Here is a 27,086-nt window from a genome sequence, read left to right on the forward strand (position 1 = left end):
AAATTGTTGGTGATTACTTACTCGTCAGTATCAAAAACCGAGAAAATAGTACATCTGTACGATTACATTTGTATAAAACTAATTAGCCTGATAACCAACGGAATACTTGTTAGAGATTGAGGCCATGTGGTTCGGTCATTATGTGATATGAATGAAGGAAAACTTGTGACAGAATATGTCAAGTCAAGTGTCATGTTGAAAATATTTTCAATCCCTTGGTTATATTTTTGTTGTGGACAACTATTCTCCCATGTGTGGTCGCGAGAAAATAATTTATTTTCCTTCACCTCAATAAATCCAGAAAAGAGGTAAATCTTTCGAAATTATTGGTAAGGGATACTTTTTATAATCCGAAGAAGATAACTATCATCTTTATTTACATGACATAAATCTCATGATATTTCTATTTTCTATAAAATTCAATAGTGAAAAGAATGTCCACGAATTATTTCAAACATAACTCAATACATATCGAGTTTAACGAATTTCAGTAGTTATGAGAAACTTTTGCCAGGTACTTTCATTTCCTTATAACTCGGTATTTTAAAAATGGCTTTATTCCAATTAAATATGTATGAAAATATCCGTCTGAAGTCTGAAGTTAGACACTAATCCCACCGGTTTTTTCTTTTGAGAATCTATTCCTGTGACAGATTCAACTTTATGATGCAAATGTATTCTATTACGCAGCTATAATTTATCACTGAATAACGTGTCATACGTATGTCTTCTCTAGTACATTTGAATATAAATTGAAGTAAAAGGAGGCCATAACGGAAGCACTCTGAGAGTAATTACAGTAGCGCTGCACTCGAACTTCATTAAAAGTAAGTAAAAATAGAATGTTTCCGCAGAAACTCAGCAGTCGAGTATAAATACTTGTGTTGGGAGGACTTTTTCAATTTGGTCAGTATCCATACTATAAAGTCAATAGTGAATGTTTGAGCAATAGACATGGCCGCAATATATAACTAATTCCATAGGATTGAATGAAAGCTTGTAGATGTTGACAGAAATACAGTATTCTTCAATTACTGAATACTACCAGAGGCAATAGAAATGTGAAATACATTATTGTTTTTCAAACTCGGACTCAGCGAGCATCTTGTGTTGTACAAACCTTAGCATTTAAATGACATCGCCTTTATATTTTAAATATTTTCATGAAGATACGTAGATTGTATATAAATGTTTCTTTCACATTCAAACTGGGAGGAAAAACGTATTTTCATTATTTCATGATTTTTTTGACACTTACAAAAATTATAATTCATTATAATATTGAAACTAATAGTTCAAAAATAACTTTTCAAAACGCTCAAAGGTGCCAAATCGTTTCCTCCTTCATCTTTTCATGAAAGAGGATGTATGCATCTCCACTCACAAACTATTTTGGTGAAATTAGTGACACGTGTGAATCATTGTATTCGTGCCACGTGCCAGTATAGGGATGTATGCAGAATGCTGTATAATGTCCGCTGTAGGTAGACCCACTATGACTCGAAAGTGCATATAGATTATGACGACAAGGAGTCACATTGTCTGCTGCATAATTGTTAATATCGAATCCATCTAGAGGAAATTCGATGGCAACATTTGACCTGTCTCTAAATCTTTCTGTTAGAGAGAATCTTTTAAAATGAATGACTAAAATACGGGGCAACTCATGGATTGATAGAGATTTTGTGCATTTTCTTCTTTTTGCAACTCGAACACGTCGTTTTTCAACGTACATCCAAAGTTTTTTTTCTTGTGAAGAAATCCAAGCATTAGCCAGTTCTTTGTGGTATGGAGAGTGACAAATCCCAGAAAGGACCGAAGGTTACAGATGAATGTCCACAGTGTGTGCACTTCATCTTCGATTTTAATTGACCAAAGAAATCATCTACAATCTTAGAGTTATATGTACTCAAATAAATCAGCTACGACTCTTGCGCTTTTTCGTTGTCGTTCAATTTTTCGTTAACCTCCGTTAAGGTCGGTTTAGGTTTCTCACTAATTTTATTAACGTCATCATGTTAACCTTCTGAAAGATAAAGAAGGAACTCCTGGGCGTCTTGATGCGCATGACCCATGAATTGAGGGGCAGAACTCTGAATATTGAGCAGACTGTGTTCACTGCTCTATCAGATGAATCTTATCGCCACAATTCCTTACTAACTTCTGCGAAAACTTTGATTAAAGCACCTTCCATACTATAAATATTAGTATTGATATCTTCCATGTATACTCATTTTTTTTCAAATATTCCAGTAGCCATCTCGTATTTGATAAACATTGGATTACACTGCTCATGAAACAGGTGTTGTCAATATTTTTCAACCCATTAAGCCCAAGGGTTTTGACTGAGGAATGTATCACTGATCTGTAGCTGTTGATGATACGTTCGCCACTGCTGTGATTTTCCACATTATTGGACCAACAGAACGAGGAAGTTAAATTGCTTAAAACTTCATTAGATAGATTCATGGTAGTTTTTTCGAATTCTTGAGAGAATGATAATTCCAGAACTTGTTTATTTTCCTCTGCATCTTCTGAGATATCTGCTTACTCCATTTTGCCTTGTTTATAGAAATTTTTGTGTAGACGGAAGAGTACCCAATATCGATGTGGCATTACCTCTTTGAATGGCGATACTGATTCTTTGAATTGAAAATGGATAGGCTGGGTTGTCATCGGCGGAATTCATTATTATTCTACCAATTTCTTTCAACAATTCAGAAGCATGAGATCCAAAAACACCAAAGGTTTCAATTGGAAAAACCGTTTCAAATCAACTTCTTCCATATTAACATTGAAACACAGGAAAGAAAGTAGTCCTTCCAGAACAATTACTTCCATAGGTACATTGAATCACAAAAAAATAATTCTTCACCATTCAGTTTGTAATCCAAACATTCGTTATGGAACTGAAACAGATATCACTCAGAGGAACAATACACAATATGATATGTGAAAGAGTTTTCATTTTAAATGGCACACGTTTTTTTCTAACGTATGCATCTGAATAACCTCCAATAATTGAAACGGAATTGGCGAAGTTCGGTTCATTTCGAATATCGCCGTAATTAATCGGAATTTCCTGAATTTGAATATCCTTCCTATTTTGGACATACTATGGATACTCTTGATACAAGCGATCTATTTATTTTTTAAATAATTTTTTGGTGCACCTCATATTTGGTAACGAATATTCATATGATGTTCATTTCCAATGAGTAATGGAGAAGTGGAAAATTGTAAGTGGAGTTTTCAAAGACACTCTTTATGGTACGAAATGTATGAAATAATCCATCTGGGATCATCAGATGTTCATTTTTGTATTTCTAAGTTGAATGTGTTTTTTAAACTAGGTACCCCCGCTCACTACAGGAAATGTAATGTTAGTAAAGTTATTTCCGTTACAAATTAAGCCCTACGTAAACATCAAAACATCAGGTGCAGGAATTCAAGTAAGGTTAGTTGCTGTGACAAGACCAACCGCTGTCACTCGTACGAAACCAACATCAACTGAAAATATTAACTACAGTGAATGATGAAATCCATTTCTGATAAGCGAATCTGTAAAAATGAAATATCTTGTATTCATGTGGTTCGAAAAAGTGATAATCAAAGTAGTGAAAAGTCTCTTTGAAATTACATGAATGCAATTGTCTTCGTATATTAATTATATGAACTGTAATCTATGGAAAGTCTGAAAATTTGAGAACAATACGGACTTTCATTACATAAAACTTGAGTTGAAACTTTTTTCCAACTTCTGAAATTCAAGTTATTCTTCAAATATTATTTTACATTATTGCAAATAGAGAAGGTAAGTCTCGTTTACCTACAAAAGGTTTGAACTATAATTAGGTCTGAAAAACTTCGAAAACTTTATACTTTACTGCTGTAGGTACACATTTTATAACTTAAGTTTTAAAAAAGTCAATATACAGTGTGTCAATTTGAAAACTTCCCACCCTCAATATCTCCCTTCCAGTACATAATATGAAAAAATGGTCAGACAGGTCAACTTTATTTGCAAGGGGGACACTCTGAATGAATATTTTCAACCCTCGGGGTTCAACCCCCTAGGAGGGGTGGATGTTACCCTCAGAATTTCAAATGGAAAGGGGGATCAAGTGGCACATCATTTTGAAGGGCATCCAATTCGCTTGCCGACGGTGCCCTCATTTATTATTTTCCGATCAGCAGTATCCGAAAATGTAGTTCTAAACTAATAGAAGTAATTAGAATTGGCCTATACTAAAATGCCTGGTTATCAAGTTAGTATGCAAAGAAATACAATTTATTGACTCTCTTATAAGTAAAACTTGTGATGACGGGTCAGCTTTTCAACTTTCCATCAGGGGTAAAATTAGACAAGCCTCAAAAAATTTACATTAATTAGTTATCTGATTTCGGTGACTTTCATTTGGGTTTATTATCGGATTTAAAACTCTTATCCCTTTTTTGTTACTTCTGCTATAAAAAGTATCGTTTTTTGAGCAAAAAAGGTGTTCATCGCATTCAAGCCATTTGGTAGTACTATCATTTCAGTTTCATTTGTTGAGCTGATCAGCGATACCTTAGAAAGTGTATAAATTGTAAGAATGGTTTACACTATCCAAGACCGAATTGAAATAATTTTTATTTATGGAGAGGTGGGCAAGTGCGCACGAAGGGCGGCATCTCTTTTTAATGAAAGAAATCCAAATCTTAATATAAGTCACCGGTATGTGCTTGATTTGGTGACAAAGTTTTCCGAAACTGGTTCGGTGAAGAATAAAAAAAGGAATAACCCCAGAGTACTGAATGAGGATGCTCAAATTGAGGTGTTGGGAACATTTGCTGCAGAGCCGACTAGCTCCTTACGATCAGTAGCAGAACAGACGGGAATGTCACACGAGACTGTAAGGAAAGCACTGAAAATGCACAAATTTCATCCATATAAAATGCAGATTCTCCACGAGCTCCATGAGGATGATTATGACAGAAGAATAGAATTCTGTGAAATCATGACTCTTCGAATCAATGCTTTACCTAATCTTCTGTTCAATATCTGTTTCAGTGATGAATGTTCATTTTTCCTAAATGGCAATGTTAATAGGCAAAATTGTCGCTATTGGAGTGACGAAAACCCTCACAATTTTCGAGAAGGACATACACAACACCCACAAAAAGTTAATGTTTGGGCTGGTATTCTTGGAAATGCCATTATCGGACCTTTATTTTTTGAAGAAAACTTGAATGGTGATCTGTACCTAGATATGCTTCAAGCACCTATCGATCCACTTATAACTCACGAGCTCGAAACTCAAATTGATGCACACGGTAATTTACTGTTGCAGGAAGATTTGTTACATTTCCAACAGGACGGTGCGCCACCTCATTATTTTCGCCCCGTCCGACAATGGTTGAACGAGCGATTCCGGGAGAGATGGATTGGCAGAAGGGGATCAATTGAGTGGCCACCGAGATCACCGGATTTGACTCCATTAGATTTTTTTCTTTGGGGATATCTCAAATCTGTCGTTTATAAAACACAGCCCACTGATATGGATGACCTCAAAGGACGAATTACAGCAGCATGCCGGTCAATTAGTGGTGAAGTTTTCCAAAATGTTCGAGAGGAGTTCGAAAACAGACTGTATTACTGTTTAGAGCAGAATGGACAACATCTTGAACATATTATCAGATAAAGCGTAACAAGATGGTTGAAATTTGTTTTTTGCAATTTAGTATTTTTTGTTTGCACTCGATGCGTATTTCGTTAACTAAGTAGTTCTACATTCCTCTCACATCCACGAATTCGAATATTACTCAAGGGTTGGAACGATGCTACCTAGTACGATGCTCACCTTTTCCAATAGTCCATTACAATCATTTGTTTTGAATACCAACCTGAATACCAAACATCTAGTGCGGGCGAGTTTTAATCATTTATTCTTATTCACTTCTAATTACCGTTCGTTTGGAACGTTATTTTTCAAAAACTGCTCATCAAAAACTAATGAAAAAGGTATCATTGGCAAGAGAATTGAATGCCCTTCAAAATGATTTGCCACTTGACCCCCCTTTCCATTTGAAATTCTGAGGGTAACATCCACCCCTCCTAGGGGGTTGAACCCCGAGGGTTGAAAATATTCATTCAGAGTGTCCCCCTTGCAAATAAAGTTGACCTGTCTGACCATTTTTTCATATTATGTACTGGAAGGGAGATATTGAGGGTGGGAAGTTTTCAAATTGACACACTGTATACTATTAGTCACATCGAGTTTCCACTAGAAATTGTTATGAGAGAGTGAAGTTATACAAAGATGTTTGCTATGAAAGTTTCAGTTGGTTTTTTTGAAGTAGAAGCTAGATCTTCAGGCCCATTCTGTCAACAATTTGTGGTAATGGATATATTCAACCCTCCCATTTTCAAAGAAAACTCATTTGAAAGTATATCGAGAGAATATCGATTTTTCATCAAAAAATTATTATTTTATGAAAAACAGTCTCTTTTTTTATACCCTGGACGAATCAAAAGTCGAAAAATTGTGAGCCGTCACTGGACGTCTGGCAGATGTGAAACATCCATAATAATATGTTGTGACCCCTGTGACGATTGTTGGGTACTGAAATATCCATAAATTGTATTTGAAATATACATAAAAATATTTGTTTAAAAGATACTCAGAAGTCGAAACTTGTGCGAGCTAAGGAATAACGAGGTCTTACCTTTTAACGTGTGATTCCTAACACGGGTTGAACGATAACAAGTGAAAATCAAGCACCCACGTCAAACCGCCCGGATATCGATGTGGCTTTGACATACTAGTAAACTCAAGAATCTCAGCTACTTATTGCAATATATCACTAAATATCTTAAATTATAAATATCAATAATGAATGTTTCGATATAAATTCCATCATCATTAGAAAAATGAATCACTTGATTAATTTTTGATGTTTCCAAAAAAGAAAAACATTCGTGCACTACTCGCTGTCAGCTGATTTTGAAATACAATTTTGTCAATCTTCATAAATTTTATGAAGTGTTTTAGTGCATTATTTGTGATAAAAATGAAATTAAAGAAAACTGTTAAAATATGTTTTTCCGTTAACCAGCTAATGAAATTAATTAATAATCAATTTGAAAATATTATAGGCTATAAAAATTGTATAAATTATTGTAATCTACCAAGAGAGTAGATTTTACATTTTCTGACCCTTGAGGCAGACCAACTATAGGCGAACTTAATGCACACTGTAATTATGAAATTTAAAAATATAATTAATTTACTGATGACTTGATAGTGTATGATTTTGCTTCCTTTGAAGAAGGCTGCTCACTTTCTAAATTATCACTATCAGACATATTTCATTTTTAATTATTTAAAAAAATGATCTGGTAAAATACAGGTTATGTATGCTGTAGTAACACAACTGTATACACTATAGGTATCCGAGCTCAGTGTGACGAGAAAAACAGTGTAACGCCTAACCAGTGGAAAGGGAATCGCACAGTCGCTTGCGCATGACAATCCGTCGCCATGGCATGTGTCGCCACAGGAAATCGGTTTTATGTGCAGCTATAGATGTTTCACATAAAAAAATTCTTGACGTATTTTCAGTAAAATACCCTATACTTCATTTTACACTTGATTTCCCTCTAAAAATATTGAGCTTCATGAGTATGTAGGGGGTTAGGGTTAGGTTAGGTCCAAAGTGAGTGGGTCTATTCGCAAGGGTTTATTGTGGTTCACACCTATTCACACTCGGCCAAATAAACCCAGTTTCTTAACGAAGCCGATTAGTTTATATGGTGAGTGGTCTTTCAGGTCAGATGGTAAAAGTACGGCTGTGCCGAACTCTAAAGATCTGATACGGTCCCCAGCGGGGCCGGCACATAGTATATGCTCTGCTGTTTCATCGGATAGTCAAGTTGCAAGATTCCCACCTTGATACCCGCGACAAACTTCCCATATGAGGGTTTTTGCACGTCAGCTACACTCGACGATGCCTTAGATTCAACCGTGCAGGGCTCCTTCTACTCTGGTTTTGGTGAATCATCACTTGAGCGCAAACGTTTGCTAACCTGCTCGTGGGGGATTTGTTCCCCCCTGAGACAGATTCTGCGTACGTCGCTCAAAAATTTGGTGCAAGGCTGTTTTATAAGATACCCCGCTCATGAGGAGACGACTCAGTCGTTTCCTGGCTGCCCCACCAAACCTCATTTTTAAGGTTCAGTTGTTGGATCAGGAGTTGGGGAGTTGAGAAGCTCTCGCTCCTGAACTGAATTTACAGAGAGGTCAGTTGGAGTTGTGAACTTGACATCCATCTCCTCTGTAGACTCGCTCCTGAACTAAATTTGCAGGGAGGTCAGTTGGAGTCGTAAGCTCGACATCCATTTCGTCTATAGAGTCAGCATCAGAAAGAAGTTTTAAGCTTACTCTGTCCATAAAAGGGGGTATGTGGCTAGTGGTTCGAAAGAGTCATATAATGACTCAAGAGTGAAGTCACATCAAGTTTCCAGTAGAAGATGAAATGAAGGAGTGAAGTTATACAAAGTTTCGTATAAAAGCGTTGGGCTTTTTTGAAGTAGAAGCATAGCGTATCAAAGCTAGAGTGGCTCAGAAGTTATTCCAAAAAACTCTTCCCATTTGCAGTAAGAACTCATTTGAGAAGTATGTTGTGTGTTTGAATATAACGTTTTTTCATTACAAAATAATAATCCGATTAAAAACTGTATTCCTAGTACTCTAGAAACTAGAGCCCAAACACAATGCATCCATAATTCACCACTAGGGAGCGCTGTTTCGACCCGTCATAGGTCCCATCGGTGGTGCTGGCCTGGTGCAAGGCAACTAGATGGGAACTAGGGCCCAAACGGTAGAATCTGCAGTGGAAGACAGACGACGAATCTCGTGGCTGTCGATGTCAAAGCTTGGCTTTATAACTGATCGCCTTAAGGAGCCCCGATTATTTCTGATATATGGTAGTGTTCTTTGGAGAATATGCCATAGGCTTTACTTCACCTCAACATTATTTTACACTTGTTTCCTCATTGAATAGCTCTAAGCAAAAAATATATCGAGCTCTATGAGTATGTACCGGTTCGAGAAAGTTATCATGAAAATACCGAAAAAAAATTTGAACAATATTTTGATGTCAAAGTTATTCTTCTCCAAAGAAGATTTTGAATAATTATGTTTTCTAATTGGTGAATAGTAATTTGACTGAGATGCAATGGTTCACATTCATTTTAAGGAAACGTTATATTATTTTAAAGATTTCACATTATAAGTTTATAGGAAACCCCTACCAGAAACTTGTCGGTACTATCGATCTCGAATAAATCTAGTTGTTATAACTTCAAACTGTAAGATATTTGTCTACCTAAACAACCATGTTACAATCTTTTCAAGAATCCATTCCATAATTAACACTTAGCGAAATCATGAGATAGAAAATTGGATAGTCTGTTCTGAAATAAAACTACAGCAATCTCAAATTAACATCGAGTTAGAAAATATGTTCCATAGAATTCAAGTTGATCATAAAATCATTAGTTAGTAGTCATGGTTTTGTTCCTTCAGCGGTCGGTTTCCAGTAACGCCGCCACTGGTTCATTCATCTCTATCAAGTCAATAAAACGTTTGCATTGAAACTATTGCAGCTTCTCGAAGAGACAATGTACAACGTTGGATGCATCTGTCGATTTGCCGCAATAAATGTTCCGTTAGAACAGTGAAATCAAATCATGTATCTTCCTTGTATAGTGAATGTCAATTTCAAAATAAGGATTCGATAAAAATGGTAATATTTGTTTGTATTATGTGAATAATGAATGATATTATGGAGGGTAACAAAATGAGTAAGACTTGGATAACTACAAAACATGTATGAATGACATATTATATTATATTATTTTATATTATATTATATTATATTATATTATATTATATTACATTACATTATATTATATTATATTATATTATATTATATTATATTATATTATATTATATTATATTATATTATATTATATTATATTATATTATATTATATTATATTATATTATATTATATTATATTATATTATATTATATTATATTATATTATATTATATTATATTATATTGTATTGTATTTTTTGTAAAAAATAGTTCAGGTAGTGAGGTTTGAGAAATTCCTGGTCAATAATTGAATAGGAAAATTTATTGTTTCTCTGTTGTTGACTGGTTTTAGAAAATGTCCTCGAAATCTGTTAACAGATGACTGAATAATCAGCAGAAAATACCGCAAATACAATTTCTTTAATCATAACAAACAAATAAAAATTCTGACTGAGTTAAATTACGCTGAATTAGCACCCCCAATCGAAAGGAAATGACTAAGTGTTTTATAATTAGAATATATCTCGGAATGTGAAGAACGCAATAAAAGAGACACAATAATGCATTGTTTGGAAATGAATCCAAAGTTTTAGATGAAATCTATATAACGATATTTACGCTCTACATCATCTGAAGAACTTATATTATCATATAATACTTCTCCGGTTAATATAAATCTGTTCATGAGTTTATGATATTCATGATATTCTAATGATATTCTAATCACATTTCAGTAATTCAAAAATTCAACATCGATGTCAGTTGAAACAATAATTGTTGTTTTGTCTTCCATGGTTTTTTATTGGTAATATTGATAAGACTAAGGCTGAAATGTATGAAAAAGTATTTGTACTTATTTTTTTCAGACAGGAACATTTTTGAATCCGATTTTACTGAAGACATTGAATAATATTTTCGAGACAACAGTCGTTTGAAAGCGATAACTTATCGAGACAAAAAACCACTTGAAGATGTATTGACGGTATTTATTTTCAATATATTTTAGACGATCCAAATTCATATAAATTACAAACTCATGTGCCATTATGAAAACTCTCATTTTACGTACTCAATACAATAATAACTATTTTTGCAGCCTAATTGGTTTGTTGAATGTTCAAACTCCTGACCACTTCCAGTTATTGATGAAGGGATGACAAATCTGGTGACCATATAGGCCATGCCATGCTTCAATTTTTTCCATTTAGTATCTTGGAAAACTTTTTTCTCAACAGTATCAATAACATTATTCGATGTTGGAAAAAACTGTGCTTCTGCTAATCAAGCCTTAATTGCTTATTAGCATTTACATGTACATTTTTCACGACTCTTGAAGATTGGATTGGAAGAATTAACAGATTTTAATTACTTTCGAATCGTAGCCCCTTATCGTATAAGAAGATGGCAAAGAATAATTGATAACTACCATATAATTACTGCGAAAATGCTTCGAAATGTTTTGAAACATTTGAAAAAAAATGTCTTCTATGAACGCGTTCAAACATTCATATTATTTGATTTATTTATTTATTTATCGCCACCCTTGGATAATCCAATATATTTCTAGAAAACTATAAAATTTATAGTCAGATTTCACTCAATCTCTCCGTCTTCATAAACGTTCTGTTTGGGAGTAACTGTGCATTGTTCATCAAGTCATTTGATTGAAAAACACATTATTCGTTTCAATTATTTGAGAAACGAATTAATACTGATGCGTTATGGGTTCACCAAACTCTACAAAAAAATTGATGGCTTGTGCTTGATCTAACTTCAAAAACAACAAGTTTTTCAATTTTCACTACCAGTTAAAAATGGAATTGAAGTCCTTATCAATCTTCAACAATATCTCAATAGTTAATTTTCTATCACATTTGTTTTTCTGAATAATGTTTTTAGCTTCGTTTTCCGCCGTTACGCGCATGCCAAAATTATTAATTTTTTAACAATAGCTGTAAAAAATCGGCGCGTTTTTGGACTTTTCGTTAAACTTTCTAGGCAAAAATACGGATCGAATGACACCTAGGTCGTAATTTTTGGACAGGGCTGAAAAATGTCACCAAAAAGAGCCAAATCTAGTACATGTGAACCAGACTAATGCATCTCCCAATCTCCAGATGTGAGTGAATGACGTGTATGTATTTACACAACATTTGTTTTCATGCGCATTTTTCATGATGTGAATATGATGTTGTTTACGATACGCAAAATTTCCATCACACTATCCTTATACCTTCCGAGATTCACGTTATGTTCAAACAACGGAAAGTGAGACTTTCCCAAAATAAACTCATTATGGAAACGTCATTATGAAGATGTCCATAATTTTCAAAACGGAAAACAGACGTTCCACGAAATGTTCAAACCTCAACACCGATCCTCGGCAGTTATGTAATCATTAATGATACAGACGTTCCAATAACGACCCATTTCGCCTCCAGTACTAAATTCCCAGGACCACGCGACCTACCCCTAATTGAACGCATTCCAAACCAGAAACATGATCGTTAACATAACACCCTCGTATTTGACACACATATGGCATGTGTTTCCAAAAAAACGACATTAAAAAGCATGAACTTTGGTTCCCGTCAAGGGGATCAGAGCTTGTGATGATGCATTTGGAACAGAAATAGGATATCAGACTCTGCTGTAGTTGTTGACTCACGAAAATCGTAAATTTTGGATCTAATTATTTTGACAGATCTATTTATTTTTAGGATGATTGGATTGGGGCGATCATTTCCTGTGTCATAATAATATTTTGATGCAGGATGAATGACATACATTTTGAACAGTTCATTAAATTCAGAACGAGTAATTATAGGCTTTCAGAGAGATATTTTGTGTCAAACTTCGTTTTATTTCCGTGACAAATTTGATGATATTTGAAATTCAGAGAAGTTTCAAGAAGAGAAAATCACAAAAAAGTGTAAGAGAAAAGAATGTAAATTAGAAGAAAAAATTGATAATGAAGTGAATCAGTAATCAAAAAATTCTAGAAGACACGTACATGAAATAGCAAATCACAATCCAAATTGAAACCTGAATCTTAAGCTTTCATGGACTTGCGAAAATGTCTCGATATTGAGTTGTATGGCTGATATTTTCTTCCATTTTCTTGCAGCCAAGTATCATTACAACAGACTCGACTTGAATTTGAGGTTATATGCCACAGATATAATGCAATGACTGCGGCCAATATTTATTTCAATCGTATCTAAGGAAAGGTTCTTGTTTGGAATTGTAATATACAAATACGTGTCTTTGATATAGTGCCAATTGTGGCAATTTTCCGTGTACTGGTAGAAGTTTGAAATATCAGTAGTATAGAGGGGGGGGTTGAACCATAGTAAAAATGTACCAGTAAGTCCACTCTCACAACTTTCATTCATAAATTCACAAAGTTCTTAGCGACCTCGAAACGAAGTGCGGAGCCAATTTCGTTCTTTTACCAAAGGCTTGCGCTCATTTATTAATGTCTTTTCTACATCTCCCATTTTCTAATCACCTAATAATAGAACAAATAACAATAATCAACTACAAAAACTAAAAACAATAATATCAACAGCAAATAAACTCAACACAATATCAATTTCCGACCATTTATTATAACTAATTCGATGCTCGTAGTACCGTCGAATCCTTCGATACTACAGCACTGAACGCGTTGGATGAGAATATCATCCTAAAAGCGGTTGAAGGTCCCCGTGGATCACGTGGTAAGAGAGCCTACTGATTCTACTGTGATTGAACGTTTCAAAACGTTATTAACAGATCTTGAAATATTTCTTCTACAGTAACAACCAAACTGATAGACCTCAATTTTGGAATCCATTTTAGCCTATCATCGGTATTACTTTGAATATTTTGAATGAGGATTCACCCAAAATATTGATTCTGATTTTGTTTCGTCACAATGACAATTGGAAAAATCATAAGGACATGATCAGTCTAACTGATGAAGCTAAAGTATAGCGAAGAGCCTTTTAATAGTTTATTACGTACCAAGTAGGATAGGAAGTCAATTACCCATGAGCAAAAAATTGTGGGCCCAAGGCGTTAGCCGAGTGCGATAATTCGCGAGTGGACGTAATTGACCTTATCCTCGAGGTGGGTACTATACTTTATCTATGACTGGAATGATACAATATTTTTGTTTTTGAGATTATGGCTTAGGATAATAAATCCATTCATTTAGTCAGTCAGAACTGACACGTGTTACCGCTGACCTACTCTGGCAATTACCAATGTGATGTCTGATTGTGATATGAGTAATAAACATGATTGATATTCACTTTGTGAGTGAGTAAATAAATTTGAAGGGTTTTTTAAATAATTCAATAATGCCAAATAAAAGTGCGAACAGGTATTCTGTGATCTGTAAAATATTTTCAAATCCTTTTGCTTGGCTGTTATAGTTCATAGAATTAACGGAAGAAGTCTTTGCTTTAGAAATGTCTGGCAAATGAAATATGATCGGATTTTGGCTGGTGAGGTTGAATAATTCAGTTTAAACCTCAATGTTGTGTCTCAGTATTTCAAAAATTGTTACAAAAAGTTTATAAAAATTGAATAAAAGGAAAAAGTGCAGTTGTGTTACTTCCGAAAACGAATATTTGCCATCTGGAGCTTCCTTAATGAATTGATTTATTTGTTCAGTGGTGAGCGTCGACGATTTCTTCGGTTTAAAACCACCACATTTTCGTTTTAGAGAGGCATGTAGTTTGAAATATTTGCTATTGTCCACATTTTTCTTGATATTCAGGGAACTTCTCCGCAGGGAGTAAATTGCCTATATTGAAAATGGTTTCAAAGTTTATGCAAAATTTCCGAAATAAACGAAAAGAAAGTTTTCGGAAAACGAAGTTATGTTTTTCTTCTTTCTCCAACTCATAAAATTCTCTTGATTTTGTTGGCAGCAAATTATTCATCGCAATATTTGCTTGCTCGGTAATATCTAGTGGGGTAGCACAAATTTCTTGATCGTTATCACTCATTTTGAATTTTTACGGGATACTGAATGACAGCTTATAATTTAAAACGAGTGGTTGTGGATTCACGGATATAACTAGATTCATTACGAACCCACAAACTTTTGAACATTAAATTAACTGAAAATATGATTTTAATTTCGATTTCAGAAAATTTGGAGGGAAAATTCACTGATTTTGTAGATCATATTTATTAGAGTAAATATTACATATTTCATCATTTTTAATTTTTTTTTTTTAAGGAAGTGGCATTAATTCAGAATACACATGTATTCTAAATGAGCCATTACCTACCTGCTGCCAAACACGTAATGATTATTTTAAAATGGGAGAGTAGAAAAATGAAATATATTGTTGAAAATCTATAATAATTATAGATGATATATAACTATATAGGATATAGTTATATATCACGAGTGGTTGTTTCAATTTCAAAATCATATGAATTGTATTTATGAAAAGTGAAAAAAAAAATAATGACAGTCCTTAAGAAACACTTTTGTTTTGTTGATATAGGAAAATAATTCCTTACATATTACCCAATATTGAAAAAAAAATAATCATGTTCATATTGAAAAATAAACTTTCCTTATTGAGTGTTTTCACTTCATTCAAAACAGTTTTTCATCAAAAATGTCTTCAGAACTATTTTAATCGGCATTTTGGAGAGTTCACTCGCTACAATTTGACTGTTTATATACATTTCTATAGTAGGATTAACGTACAGAGCACATTTATGATGTTTATGTCAAAGTTTACTTGTATGTTGACCACTGTTGGTTAAATTTTCAAGATTTCAAAAAACATTGATTACAGTTATTGTTCATTCATGAATATTTACGAACTCTCAACCTACATACCATCTGCTTCAAAAAGACTAGTTTTTCAACACTTCGAAACAGAATTTGTGGTAAATAATAAAACATAACATGCTATAAATGTTGCAGCAGTTGATATCAAATTCTCGAGTGTAATTCCTTCATATATTTTTATGATCCATCATAAAATCTTCCACACAATGTTACAAAGTTAGGACGATCGTGTTACTTTATGATATGTGGATTTCTGATAAACTACATACAAGTAATGAAATTTACTGGTAAATTCAACCGGTTGAAATAATTGACGTCAACAAAAATAATTTTTTTGTTTGAGCTAGGAGGAGTTAAACAAAAAAGTGTTTTCATGCCGGTAGGTATCAGTTCAGTTGAAATTTTTCTTCCTTACGATTATTTATCATTACTGAGTAGATATTGTTACCTGCCAAAAATGAACGAAAATTCATGAATGGGTCCTATAAATTTTAATTTTTTTTAGTTCCAAATAATGATGTTCAGACCATTGAAACTGTTCCAATCAAGGTTCTAATGGTCTGAAATCTAAAGAGAGGTCGACGATTTCGCCCCCATATGAAATATAATTTTTATGGAGTTGCATATATCAAAATATGTTCATTCCTAATTGAAACAAAAAATAGTTCCACTCATTAGCATTACTCACATTTATTAAGAAATTGAGGCAAACATAATTGGTTTCGTCAATAACTCCGATATCTGCAGTAGTTTCGTGAATGGTTAAACCCTTTGAAAAAGTGAGATAGGTGTCATTTTGGAAACGTGAATGATAGAATTGGAAATTCAACTCTTACGCCACCTTCATAAAACAGATCAGACCATAGTTTTTTTCATTGAAAATATAAATATTTAGGACAATTGACTTTCTCAAAATACACATTCCTTGAGGTTGTAAGAAGGGGGATTAGTTCAGACTTTACTTTCTGCTTTTTTCACCAGAAAGTTTCAATGGTGCCCGAGTTGTCCTCAACGCAGAAACTCTGCATTGAGAAGACTTCGATTTTTACCTCAGCGCCCTTGATAATGAATATTACTGGAGTTTTTTCCCAACAGCAAACCATTATTTCAACACTTTGACACATGTTTCGATCACCAAGTGATCATCTTCAAGAGGAATATCAAACAGATCATCGAAACACGTATCGAAGTGTTAAAATAACGGTTTGGTGTTGGGAAAAAACTCCGGTAATATTAAATACTACACCGAAGGTTCCGAACAGTCCATCACAAGCCCTTGATAATGTTTACCGCAGTAGTGGACGAAACGTCAGGCATAGATAACCTGCAGACCACTGCCAAAATACCCGAAAAATATCTTTAATACAGTGATCTCCGACTGTGAAAGTCTACATTCTTTGATCAAGGATATTGATGTTTATATCACCAAGGTCGACAACTATAATAAAAATATAATCCGAGAAGAATTTTGTGAAGTCACGAATTTTATATTTGGATTACTCAGACAAAGAGTTTGGGATAAAGTTCAACTTCATAATTGATGACTCAAGCCTCCTAAGAACATTTGGCCTGAAACATTTATTAATTATTACATATCTGACCCGAACTTTTGTTAGAAGAATTATAGAGGCTGCGTCATAACAAAGACAAAACTCGAATATTAGTTTCAGACTATGGAACAGATACATACTTAGTCGAAAGCTATAAATATGGCAATGAATTCAAGCGTAATAAATTTATATTTATTTCAATTAAGTCAACAATGGTACTCATATGACTTTCATTTCAGGATAGAAATACATGCATGTATGAAACTATAATTTTCTGTTTGAATCGGCCGTTACTAGATGAAGATCCATAGTAATTTCATAAACTACACTTTACGATTTGATCTTCACAAACTTTATTTTCAACAAATATATCACGATACAGCAGCTTTTTCGTATCACTACGAAAAAGCTACTGTGATAGCGACACGTGTGATATATTTTTTGAAAATAAAGTTTGTGAAGATCAAATCGCAAGGTGTAGTTTATGTGTTTGCAAACTTAAATGTATAGTTTTTGAAAGAATATATTTTTCTTGAGTTTTGCATAGGCACAAAATTTTATTAACAACTTACTACAGTCACATATTCAAAAATTAGGAAAACATTCAAAAGTTCCAACTTGGTTCTTTACTGAACCATTTCAATGACAGTTACTGAGTATTTCTGTGGAGGCATTTCTGAGGGTAGCCTCCCAAAACTTTTACTCGATCCTTTATCCTTAAGTAATTGGAAAAAAAATAAAGTAGATGGTATATGTAATATGTCATTGAACAAATTCATCAAACATGGGATAGTTGCTGGAATATCAGAAAACAATAAATATAGAGGAGATGGAAATACTATCTTTTCATTTGTTGGAAAGAACATTTTTGGCTTTCTACCACTCCATTTCGATACAAAAAAATGTGGGAATCTTCCAAAGAAAAGAAGGAAGCAGTCAATTCCAAAAGAAGTAACTCTATACATAGAGGTGTAGATCGTGCTTCTTTTGAAATTGTTTGCTTTCTTACTTTCTTTGAAATATTTTTTTTGTACCAAGAAGGAGTAGTCGAAAGCCAAAAACTTTCTTTTACAAAAATCAATCACTCCTAAAACTATAACCAATTGAATTTATCTTTATCTAGTTTTGAAGGCAATCTAATCGGTGGCCTTGGATAAGATATTTCATGACGTGTATATTCTTCAAATTTTGAATTGTTCTGGAATCTTTCTGTGTCTATTTAACAAAGATCGAAATGATGGTGTGATTTTTCACAATGTTCATCACTGAGCATATTACTGAAAAATAAACTATTCAGATCGAATGAAATTTTTGAAGGGTTTGCACCAAATTTCCGTCAATTTATAAAATGCATCACGAGAGATTTCATCCAAAGATCGTAATGTGAGAAAAGGTAATTTACATGACTAAATACTAAGCGGAAATTTTTTTTCCTTTTCATCTATGTTCATAGATGAATAACAGCGGATTTGCTGAAAATGGACAATATCCGGCAAATTGTAGATCCCTCAAGCTGGCACGTGGCTTGAATATGACGATTCTTGTGCATTACCTATTTTGCCATAATCGTCGTTGAGTTGGGATGCATATATTGTATTCTATGAAAAGTGTGCCACTTAGATGTTACGATAAATTATAACTTCTCTCTGAAGGGATGGAAAATTTTGGTTGTTCAAATGCTTATTCATTACATCTCAAACTGAACAGATGGAATAATGAAACGTCTTAAATATAGAGTCACAACTTCGGCTACAGCTTTTTATGTTAGAAAATCATAGAAAAAATTTTATAACTAGAGAACCTAAAAATGCCACACAAATTTAAAAATACCAAACTCGTAAGGGACATTACACACGATATAAGTAATCTAATCAAATCAATATTTGACTGACAGATCACAAAATGCAGTCATTAAAATACAAAAATTCACTCCTTTGAAATGGAGCGATGGATTCTGTATGGTTCAATTCTGAGTCCTTTTTTATTTATGATACTTATATGTTAATTTTTCAATCAGCTATGCCGACGGTACCCATTCTTTTATGAGGGGAATGATATAAAGAAACTGATTATCATATTATTAATAAAAACGAGAAAGCAATCTGGAAATAATCAAGTTGACTATGGCAAAAACATCATTCGTAAAGTTCTAAATGGGGCTTTCAGTAAAAAATACTTTGATCATTGTCCTCGGATCCTCATATTGATGAGCTCTGTAACGAACTGAGAAAGGCACTTCTATTATCTATCACACTATTACACCATTGTTACCAATACGTTAAAGTGACTCTTCACTATGCCAATATCATTTGAAAATATCATCCTTGTCTTTAATAATTTTTGGGAGTTCTTGTATAACAATCCATTTGACAAAAATTTGCCATCAGGATTTTCGCTACTTTAGCTTTCAAAATACTGAACATTTCAACTGTGATAGGTTTGTATATCTGTATGAGCTGTGTACATATATTAACACGAACAAAAATAGATTTTCCGTCAATGGAAATTATCATCAGTACGAAATAATATCCAAAAATCTTTCTATACCAAATATTATACCATATGTTCATCGGACTACTCTCAATCAAGAGAGAGAGAGAGAGAGATATATGAGCTTCAAAATTTTCATTTACCTGAATGACTCTTGAAAATGCACAAACCAATGTATAAAATTTGGATCACACTCGTTAGAGTTTTTCCACATCACTGATACTGATGAATTCATAAACTACTCAACAAAAAACAGGAAACCAATTATTGTCAAATGGTTGATGGGTGTTCAGTCTAATTCAATATCCAATTTTTGATTTCTTGATATTCTCTTATCCAATTGTCTAGAAAAACTATATTGTGAATGATTCAAGAAAAAATCAAATAAGAATATACGTTACTTACAAAATTAGAAAAAAAAACAAGATAAGTTTTGTCCTTAATTTCCACTTATTGAATAATAGTTCAATAAACTGCACATCAATACCATATCTTGACTGATATTTTACGTGAGTAGGGAATCTGTAATTCCACTGATTCAAGCAAGTGAGGGTACTAAGGTATCATTTCTAGTTCATGATTGTTTTATATTATCAGATTTAACAGGATCATTAGCAGTTCTATGAACAAAAAACATGCCAAATAAATATTTGCAATAATCCAGTACGATTCTTTTCCAAACTCTTTACTGGACTCACTCAGGGTGGGGGGTCCTTGGGAAAATAAGTGACTACTAGACTTTTCTGATCAGCAGTATTAGAATGATATCGTGATAAATACCTTCAATTTCTGTTTATGTCCACACTGATGACATGAATACGAAAAGAAATCCGGGAGACCTGGCATTATTCTCAAACTATCGCAACTGCTGCTATATTCATCAACAAGCTTTCTATAATTCACTCTAACAGACGGTGTACTCTTACTGAGTCTCCCCATTATCACATCCACACTTTTTGTAGATTACCGGTCCTGCCGCACGCACTGAGTACGATTAACACTCATCACTGCACATCCGCGAATTTTTCTAGACTAAATTTGGAATCTATGCTACGCGGAACTACCACGTCGGCCAAAGAGCACAGAAAGTACTGAAGAACTGAGTGTAGGCTTCCTCTTTCGAGAGCCGTAGTGCGGGTCAGGTACTTGCGGTGAAGGAATGGACTGGCTCATTGGTATTCGGAGGTGTATTTCAGGCAAATAATCAGATACAATTTTGACACTCAATGTAGATATTTTAAGATTTTCAAATGACAAAGTACAAAGTGAATAATTTATGTGGTGTGGGGAATTATGGTTAGATCCCTCAATGATGATAATAATAATAACAATGATCATAATAATAATGCGCTTTCTCGGGGCACATGATTCTTGGACCTGATGATCACCTACCTCACGCTGTGAGTAGTGCTTGTTGGTTGATAATTCTATAGCGCCCTCCTGAATGTATGGGGGCTTCGGACAGTAGGGCATGACCGGTGCAACCTCAAGTTTGAAACCAAATAATGGGAATAGTATCAAAAATAAAGAACAGAGTAGGTCACTTCCAGAAGAGGTTTGTTTCAGGTCGATTCCCGCAGCCCTCTTTCTTTCTGCAACTCACTATTATCCGTTGCACTCAGAAATACTCGAGAGTATAACTGTGGCATATCCGGAAACCAAAAAAAAAAGGGAAAAGGTCACCTATCTGTTTTCTATGGATGTTCTTGAACTTTATGCCTCTAGAGAAAAGGATTTCCATCAGTTCTTGAGGTTGGTGGAAAAATACACGCATGCTCTCGGTATGATATTCGAGATAGATAAATGAGCAATGATCCATCCTGAAAGAGGACAGTGCAGGTATTAGAGAGTGGATGTTCAGCTCTTAGATGGAAGCATCCTACATCTGAATGCTGGAGAAACTTATACTTACCCCGGGATAGAACATCGCCACTCTCAGCGGCAAATATCAGCACGATATGGTTATCGGAAGTGTAGAGTAAAAACAAAGTAGCTGCTATGAATATGCCTGCCATTCTGATACTAATCTACTCGTTTGGAGTAGTGGATTGGACTCGGAAGGAGCTGCATCAATTTGACGTGTAAATCCGAAAAAGTATGCATCTCCATAGGAGCTTGCATCCCAAATCGTCCGTTTCATGGTTGTACTTCTCCCGACAACAGAGAGGCCAGGGAGGCTAGGTGTCTACATGACAGAATGGAACTGGATGTAGCCTGTATAGTCATTAGGATTTTGAATCTCCTTCTCTGCATGATCCGCGACTGTGAGCGAACAAGAATTTGAGCATTTCTCCTTAGGACAACTGCCTGGGTGGCTGATAAACTTGGTTCAGTTCTCGACACTGAATGAGGTGATCACAACTGTATCGAAGAGTTTGAACTCGTTTAGCAAAAGGCCCACATAAAAGCTGCAGATATCACTTCCCTTCTGCGGCAACACAAGGAAAAAAAGCAATTCATGGAGTCTTCTTTATTAACTTTTTTTCTGATTGAATCGGCCGTTACTTGATGAAGATCCATAGTAATTTTAAAAACCACACCTGACGATTTGATCTCCACAAACTTTATTTGAAAAATATATCACAACATGTTTCGCTAAAACATTAGCTTTTCAAGTGATTTATACTTCATATTGTTCTTAACATTAATACACACATCGGAAAAGTCTAGGGATATTTTCAAAATGGCAATAATTTTTTTTTAGATCTCTTTAGGGAAAAAAAGTTGACGGGTGATTATTGAACGAATGTAACTTACAACAAAAGTTATTAAATGGTCAAAAATACTGAGTGCGCATATAAGCAAAACTAAAAAAAATATGGCTCTTCTTTGGCACCCCGAAAAAAAATCATAATACAAAAAAAATTGGAATCAGTACAAAGTATGGCCTCCACGCTGGTTTATTACGGCCCTACATCTATCGTGCATCGACAAAATGAGATTGTCAATGTCTTGTTGAGGTACATTTGCCCATTCAGCGATTAAAAGCTCTCTCAATTGAAACGTTGTGTGAATGTTCCCCATATGCGGAGTAATTCTTCGTTGAAGCATGTCCCACACATGCTCGATGGGATTCAGGTCCGGTGATTGTGCTGGCCATGGCAATACATCAACTCCTTCGTTGGTGAGCCAGTCAGTCACTAGACGCGCGACAATGGGACGAGCATTATCGTGCATTAGGTGGAATTTTTCACCAACAGCACCAGCAAACGGACGGACGATAGGTAGAAGAATGGTGTCGAGGTACTGTCGAGCTGTGAGGGAGCCATTTGGAAAATCGAGATCGGTTCTGCCGCCGATCATGATTCCGCCCTATAGCATTACTGTACCACCTCTGTATGTGTGGACTTCCTAGACGTGTCTCAAACGTTCATTATTTCCAGGTCGTCTCCACAGTCTTACTCAACGAGAATCTGGATGAAATCCAAATCTGGATTCGTCTGTAAACAAAACTGTGGCCCAATCATTTGTATCCCAGTTTTGATGTTCTTTACACCACTCTAATCTTCTACCGCGATTGCCTCTCGACAAAGGTCGACATCTAAGTGGCCTTCTGTTGTGGAGATCTGCTTCATGCAGTCGATTTCTGACAGTATCACGACCAATTGTTACCTGGTGCGTCTGCTGCAACACGTTAACCAACTCAGGTGATGTGATTGTCGGTTGTCTTCTTGCGGTTAAGACCAAAAATCTTGAACTGCAGTTTGTAGCGCGTCCTCGCCCTGGATGTTGTTCGGCTGGACTGCCAGTTTCACGGAAACGCCGCCACAATCGACTGATAACACTTTGGGAGACCCCCAAACGTAGAGCTACATCATTTTGTCGCATGCCACCTTGAAGAAGCCCTACAGCTCTATTCATCTCAGCCAATGGTAAGTGATGGCGTTCCATGTTAAAGCACAATATTTCCAGTTTAACTGCTGAGCAAGAACTGCATAGAATGTACAAACTCGACACTTTCAGATTATTCATTTTAGCCGAAAACCTACAGTTTGTTAAAAACTTGATAAAAGATTAGTTACCGTTTTTGCAGTCTTTGTTCAACTCATAGAATTCTACAGGGTAGTCGAGTGTACCAATTTAATCGAAATTAAACGACCTCATGCATTTATTTTTATGATATTTAGTATGTTATAAAAATATCCCTAGACTTTTTCGATGTGTGTATTCATATACTACAGGTAACCATAAATGGGACTACCTTAAAAAAAATTACCTGAACTTAATGTACCTGTTCAATTATGATCACCTGAAGCATATTACCTCACATCTACATCAATAATACTTCTTTCTTGGTTTTCAAGAAAACAAGCTCAATAATGGTGATCTATTCAAATCTATTCAAATCTAATTTGAATTTTCAAGTTTATCAATTTCCACTGCTTCCAAATGATTCAGTTTCAAACCTTCATTTTCTATGTGCAAAATTTCGAACTCTTCGTTGAAGATATGATTTTCTTCTAGAAGATGATTTGAATATGTTGAATTTGTTTTCTTATTTACATAGCTCGTATGATGCTCCTGGATTCGATTCCTAAATATCCTGCCAGTTTGACCAATATACACCTAAGGCCACGTTCCACACTCAAATTTACATACTTCTGATTTCTCGAGATAGGATGTTTTGCCTTTATTATTTTTAACTTTCCCAACGTATTACTTGTTCTATATACAATTTTAATATCTCGTTTTCTCAAAAATGAAGCCACTTTTTCCGTTGGTTGTCCAAAATACGTTAAAGCTCTATAATTTTGATCATCTACCTTATCAATAGGAAAAACGTTTCGAATCGCTTTTGCGAAAAATTTTTTTGCCAAGTACTTTGTTTATTAATTTGGCTTTAAACCCATTGTTAACCGCAATTTGCTTGATGATATTAAGTTCTTTATCGAAATTATCTATTGAAAGAGGAACATTGCCTAATCTGTGAATCATGTTATTATAAGCTGCTACTTTGTGTTGATAAGGATGGGTAGAGTCGTAGTGTATAGTAATATCCGTATAGGACGGTTTGTGATAAATTGAAGAATCATGTTTGTTGTTCATTCTACTAATTGTTAGGTCCAAGAATCTGATTTGTCTGCTTCTATTTCAATAGTAAATTTTATGTTTTCATGAATTTTGTTAATATCCCTATGAAAAGTATCTAATTGCCTCTTAGTACCTGTAAAACATACCAAAACGTCATCCACATATCTATGCCAATAGAAGAAATTCTTAATCAAAGGATGTTTGAAGATCGACTTCTCTAGATCATCCATGAAAATTTCTGCACGTAAGGGACTTAATGGATTTCCCATAATACCTGTAGTATATAAATATTAATGTTAAGAACAACTTGAGGTATAAATCACTTGAAAAAGCTGATGTTTTAGCAAAACATGTGACATATTTTTCAAATAAAATTTGTGGAGATCAAATCTTCAGGTGTGGTTTTTGAAATTCTTCAATAACATTGAGAACCTCTTTTTATCAAAGCACCCGACCTTTGCTTTCCTCAGGATAAGTGGACTGAAGTCGAAAACTGACAGGTTCATCGTACCCCGCTAGGATGGTGTCTCCAACACCTCAGTCTACCGCAGTCACGTGATGGGTATAGAGGTTCCTGAGAGTAAACAATATCGAAAAACGGCACTTTTTCGGTATCGACAAGACACCGATGTTGCCCCACACTGCGGAGTATATTGAATCCGTGGATTATGAGAGGAGAATGTGGGATATGAGAAGTGGCGAATTTATTGTAACTATTTTGTTTCATCCTCAGGCTCATACAAGCCTGATGTAGTACTTCTCGACCATGCCATTAAGACAATAAACGTCGTGGAGCTTTCAGTTCTCGGTGAGACGAATATCGTCCGAGAAGAGGAGAAAACACGGATAAAATATCGAGATTTTCTCTTCGAACTCAGACTACCCAGATCACTTTGTCAAGATGGTTATTCTGGTTGTTGGAATTACGCCCTTTTTACTCTCGCATCTCGAGTTTACATTGAAAAAGTCCAAAATACCCATCATATCTGTCAAGTACAATTTGCAAACACTTGATTGAAGCACAATGGTCAGTTTTTGGACCACCTCTTTTAGTCACTTATATCGGTGATTTTCATAAATTTGTCCCACACAGTAAAATATATCATCAAGTAAGCTGATGTTACTCAAGTACTGTGTTGACTGCATTTCAAAGACATTACAGATGCTAATGAAAACATTAACATAAATCAGCAATCACTATATGACGTTTTCGACGCTCATAACCTTACTATCAATCGGAGAAAATTTCTGGTTATGCTGTATATGTGATGCATTGTGATTCATTGAGGAAAAAGATTTCAGGCTTTCACTTCTCCATCTTCATAGAAACAGTTGTCGTCAGTTCTCCCAAAAAAAAGAAAGCGATTTAAATCAAAATGAACTCTTCCCAAAGATGTTTAGATCATGTGTAGAAGTTACTTTCAAATACAAACTGAAAAAAAAGCTTTTCATAACAATCACGTCCGCATGAATATTAGAATTCACGACAGAAAAAATACTTTCGAAACAGTAACTTTCATAATAAGAACATTGAATTATGAAAAAAATACTTTTTCCTATATAGTTTGTTTTATAAACATTCGTTATGGAATTGAATCAGATACCATCCTTAGAAACGCTACACAATATGAGATATGGAAGAGATACGATACACTTATTTTATTGTCTCTTCAGCACCTTTCTCGATGATATTGAAACATGTAGCAGTCATTCCACACATAACATTTCTTTTTTTTTTTTTCAATTCAAATTCATATCATCACTGATATCATTCCGAAGATTCAGACTCATGAATAGATACACAAAGGGCAAGTCATCTGTGTAAGATATCATTCAATATATTGAGGAAAATTTATCCAAATAGACATAAATTGCGAAAAATATTCAGTTGAATCTCTGCGAATCACTTATTGTATCAAGACGAATATAATGGTTTGAAAGAATAAGATCGCGATGAGCAAGTTCAACGTATACAAAATAGTTGCATCAATACAACCACATAGTGCCACCTTCTAGAATTTGACGTATCTGAGACATATCATTTCACGCACAAAACTATTATATCGGGCTCTCCAACTTATTTAGGTGATGAGTGTGATATGTGTTAAGGTGCGTATTCACCAAAAAAGCGAGCACGACCGAACCAGAACGAACAAGAGTACACGAGAATTCTGCATCAATAATCTTCTGGTGAGTACGGGCTAGCGAGCCCAAAGTAGATGGATCAACTACGAATACGAACTTGAAGATATTACCTCTGGTGTGGACGAGACATCAATATGTCGAGCAAACACATACACGAATGCTCGCTCGTGCTCGCTTTTTCAGTGAATACGCACCTTTAG

At 34.7% G+C, this 27,086-nt stretch overlaps 1 long non-coding RNA gene across 3 annotated transcripts in view; it reads left to right on the forward strand.

Moving 5' to 3' along the window:
- Window positions 1-231: 231 nt before the first annotated feature.
- LOC141485386 (uncharacterized) overlaps window positions 232-27,086 on the forward strand; it is a 72,159-nt gene continuing 45,304 nt past the window's right edge. The window contains exons 1-3 of one of the 3 annotated variants that reach the window (XR_012467171.1): window positions 232-329; window positions 636-827; window positions 9,570-9,862. This is a non-coding gene — a long non-coding RNA (uncharacterized lncRNA). Of the gene's footprint in view, window positions 330-635; window positions 828-9,569; window positions 9,863-27,086 lie in introns of those variants that run through there. The other 2 variants (XR_012467169.1, XR_012467170.1) reach the window with 2 other exon arrangements.

The sequence above is a fragment of the Leptinotarsa decemlineata genome, unplaced genomic scaffold (genome assembly GCF_025532065.1).
Source record: "Leptinotarsa decemlineata unplaced genomic scaffold, Ldec_3_MD MMD2_tig00026328_RagTag_RagTag, whole genome shotgun sequence".
NCBI classification, from domain to species: domain Eukaryota; kingdom Metazoa; phylum Arthropoda; class Insecta; order Coleoptera; family Chrysomelidae; genus Leptinotarsa; species Leptinotarsa decemlineata.